Raw genomic sequence first — 5,000 nt, forward strand, 5'->3', positions numbered from 1 at the left:
TATATATATATATATATATATATATATATATATATATATATATATATATATATATATATATATATATATATATATATATATATATATATATATATATATATATATATATATATATATATATATATATATATATATATATATATATATATATATATATATATATATATATATATATATATATATATATATATATATATATATATATATATATATATATATATATATATATATATATATATATATATATATAATATATATATATATATATATATATATATATATATATATATATATATATATATATATATATATATATATATATATATATATATATATATAAGGTGATTTTCACGTAACCAGAGAAGTTGAACTCCTGGTGTTTGCTTTAAATATAAGGGGCGATTGCACATTAACGCCTTAAGTTACAGTACATCGAAATCCTGAATATGGGAAATATGAATTTGTTATTTAGGGGTCAAGTTACCTATGTGTTATTCACAACGGTTGCGTTAGCTTAGAAGCTAGAATGGTCAAATATGTTTTATCGCGTTGGTGAAGCAACGATAAGCCTGAGTGCCAAGTATTAAATATTAAGATTACAATCTCTGGTTATTAACTGCTTAGTTATTTATTTTGCCAATACCTGAGAAACTGAAGGAGACAATAGGTAAAATCTTATTTTATATATATCCACTGTCTTATACCAAAGTAATGACCTTGTATCTGAATATATTTCTCAGCTTTTATCGACTTGATGTTGAATGTTTGATTAAGGTGGTAAACTTAGGAAAAAACTAGTAAAAAATGCACAGAAGTTTCTTCGGCGCAGTCGAGTTTCCTGTACAGCGTATAATGCTGTATGAGCCGCCGCCTATGAAACTTTCATGGTCTGTCCTATAGCGTTGCCGTGCGTACGATCATGGCTAAATTTAACCTTAAATAAAATAAAAACTAATGAGGCTAGAGGGCTGCAATTTGGTATGTTTGATGATTGGAGGGTGGATGATCAATATACAGACTTGCATCCCTCTAGCCTCAGTAGTTTTTAAGATCTGAGGGCGGACAGAAAAAGTGCGGACGGGCAAACAAAGCCATCACAACAGTTTTCTTTAACAGAACACTAAAACGTAAAGCAACACGCAGGTTTGTCTTAAACTGGAGAGGAGGAAAATTCAAATGATGATGAAACTGGTCTCTTCTAAAGCAAAATGCATAAAATGCTGTGTTCAAAAATACCTTTCCTGCAACAGTCGCCTTAACGATCGTTTCAACCCATCATGTTGTTAAGTAGAGTGGAAGGGACAGCTGGTGAAGAAATGTCTGATAAATGCCAGTGAGAAGGTTGGGTATATTACTGGAATTTTTTCTTTTTTTTTTAGTCTTCTTACCTAGAATGGGTGAGTTTACATTAAAATATTTTTGGAATGAGCTCATCATAGAAATTAGAGGGCAAAGAATTTAGATAAAATTTTCCAAATATTACGGGGTAGAAATCAGTAAACTGATAATTAGCTATTAGCGTTTTAACAATTGTAAACAAACGACGAGGATTATGTATTGATAACCGTTCTCCAAGATCAAAACTTTAAAAAAGATAATTTTAGAAAAAGGGAAAATATCATCAAAGCTGTACCTCGCTGGCCTCGATCCAGAGGCTAAAGTGCTACATGCTACTCTTTCAAAGTGCTACTCTGACTTGTGGAAGCTAAGGACCTGGATAATTCAGAGCAACACGAACAGTGCAGTGGCGATGTGCACATTTTTAGGCTGGAGAGTTCGTTAAAAATTTTTAAAAAGAAAGCAAACCAACCACCACAGGAGGCTCGCAGTATACAGTTACTCGTATTTGTTTAACGTAGGTTCCTACATCCCAGGCGATTTGTGAGGTTGCCGGCAGTATAAACGCTCACTAGAACAGGAGCGGGAATGGGGAATCAAGGGGTGAACATCGAACTAAAATCTCTTAGTACTTTTAAATATATTATGCGGTCATTTCCTATGAAGCAACGAAGATTTAACTCTTAAGGGTGTTCTGTATATTTGTATGGCGAAGTTAGTCACATATTTTTGACTTTTGGTTGGGGGCCGATAACATTAAATATTAGGTATTAGATTACAGCACTACAGTATATTGTTATGACTTGTATTTTTTTCATAGGAAAATTTTTGTTCAGTTTTTCAAAATAAGCATTACGTCATAACTGTTTATCTTGCTAGGCTGTTTACTTAATACAATATTACTTACTAATATGAACAACGGAAAACAACTTACTTAGGTTATATGCCGTAAGTATTCCATTAATATTCAATTGTTATTTGAGTAGATTTTTCTGAACTTATTTTGCTGAAATTCTGGTGAAATTCGTGAAATATAAATGGCTTAACGTGACATAATAGGCTTCAGTGAAACAAGAATTGAATAAGGAAAATCACATAAAGTAAAGAATATTTATATACATATATATATATATATATATATATATATATATATATATATATATATATATATATATATATATATATATATATATATATATATATATATATATATATATATATATATATATGTATATATATATATATATATATATATATATATATATATATATATACATATATATCTATCTATCTTTATATATACACATACACACATACATATATACATCTTTATACACACATATACACACACACACACATATATATATATATATATATATATATATATATATATATATATATATATATATATATATATATATATATATATATATATATATATATATATATATATATATATACTGGAAGATTGGGACATCTAGAACGCCGAAGATTCACCAGGAATAGAGCAGCAAACAGCCAGCGTAACATCCTATGTACTGTATTCATTTGGCCAAATTTTAGAGACTACCTGTCTCATGATCAGGGCTGTAAAAATACAAAGAATAAAAATCAAGAATCGTCTCTGTTAAAAAACTTGCAAAAGCCTAAATCATGGAACTTAAACTAATGCAAATACTAAAGAAACATACAAAAATATTAAAAACCTAATATTTAAAAAACATAAAAAGAATAATATCAGTACGTTTAGTACGTGACTCTATGGGACCTAAGAACTGAGTGGCATTCTCAGTTCTCAGGAGGACCATGCCAACTTAAGCTATATAAAAGTTATAAACACACACACATACACACACACACACACATATATATATATATATATATATATATGCGTATATATGTATGTATATGTATATGTATGTATATATATATATATATATATATATATATATATATATATATATATATATATATGTGTATACTTTTATCAGTAGGGAAGAACGTGATGTTCCGTCATATCTGAAGTCCCTAAACTAATTTAATTCTTAAATTAGTCCCATTTCTCTGGTAATTTACATATGATCTGTTGTCATGCTAAAGCCATTGACGGTTCCCCTTTCAGTTTTTCTCAGTTACTTAAGGAATAATGCTTTCGATCTTACAGTCACGAGTTTCCTATCCATTTATTTTTCTTGCTAGATTCATCCATTCTTTTCTGAGAGAACATCTCCAAATAAAACATGCTACATTTACTAGAATCTGTTCATTGTGCTGCACCATATATAGGCGTATGCCAACACATAGGACTTCTCAGAATATTGAAGCTTTAGGTAAATAACTATTCTGGTTATCAAAAACGTAAATCAAGTTAAAAGTTATGTTATCTCAGAAACTATTCCTTACATGTTATAAGACTTGGTAATTAACCGTGAAAATCTGTAAATTTCTTCTTTCACCAATCGTTGATACGAATACATAATTTTCTTATTTTCTAACTACATATAATTTCCAATAATCTATGTATCCAAGTGATGGTGACATTACATTCGTATTAATTGCGCATTTCTATGTCAAATCAATAAGATTTCTTCATCATGCATTTCTCAAGTTTCGCTGTGATCCTGAATTTTGCCTACATTTCACATACTATGACACATAATGTCAAAGTTCAGCTCGTTATTTAGTGTTATGTGGATCGTCAATATTTGGTTCAAATAATGATAAATAATGACATTCATTTTCCTTTCATGTATCCGACATAGCTTTTTTTCACAAAGAGTAATTTAACTTAATCACAGACTCCGCTCCTGTTCAGATTACCCTAGAATAGTTCCTACAGCTGCAAACATGTCGTCTTGCATGCTATATATTAAAATCCCGTCATTATTGATATTCTATACAGGCGTAAGTAACATTTTCGTTTCTTCCTAAAGAGCCTCCTGTCGAATTAGGAGTACCTCGCATTAATGAAACATTGTATCTGAAGTGGAGAACATCGACGGGGCAGGGAAAGGGAGAGGTTTTACTTTTAAATGAAATTCAATTTAAGGGAATACGATGAGAAACAAAGCAGTAGTAAATTCAACCTTCTGGTGGAAGTGGCCATTGAAAACGCCGATGTAATTAGCCGAGGGATTAATAATATCTACATATTAGATACGGGCCAAATGGCCTATCTCGATGGTTGCCTAGTTGTTCGAGATGAAAAAAGAACCTTCTCTTAAGCTCTTTATGATAGTTACCGATGCAATACCTTCAACAGAAGTAAATCGAAATTTTTGTCACAAGAAGCAACGTTTAAAGGAGAATAGAGATGTAAGAATTCCCAATAATTCATTGCCGTCCACAATGGATTAAAACAAGGGTGCAAACTGAAAATGTACATTCACAAGAGGTTAGACAAACCTAATATAGGCGTCGGCAACAAATAAAACAAGTAAAAAGTGCGCCAAAGTTTCTTCGGCGCAGTCGAGTTTTCTGAACAGCATATAATCAAGGCCACCGAAAACAGACCTATCTTTCGGTTGTCTCGGTATAATGCTGTACGGGTTGCGGCCCGTGAAACTTTAAACACGGCCCGGTGATGGCATGCCCTATATCGTTGCCAGACGTTTATGGCTAACTTTAACCTTAAATAAAATAAAAAATACTAAGGCTAGATG

Source organism: Macrobrachium rosenbergii, chromosome 58, assembly GCF_040412425.1.
Source record: "Macrobrachium rosenbergii isolate ZJJX-2024 chromosome 58, ASM4041242v1, whole genome shotgun sequence".
Lineage (NCBI taxonomy): Eukaryota > Metazoa > Arthropoda > Malacostraca > Decapoda > Palaemonidae > Macrobrachium > Macrobrachium rosenbergii.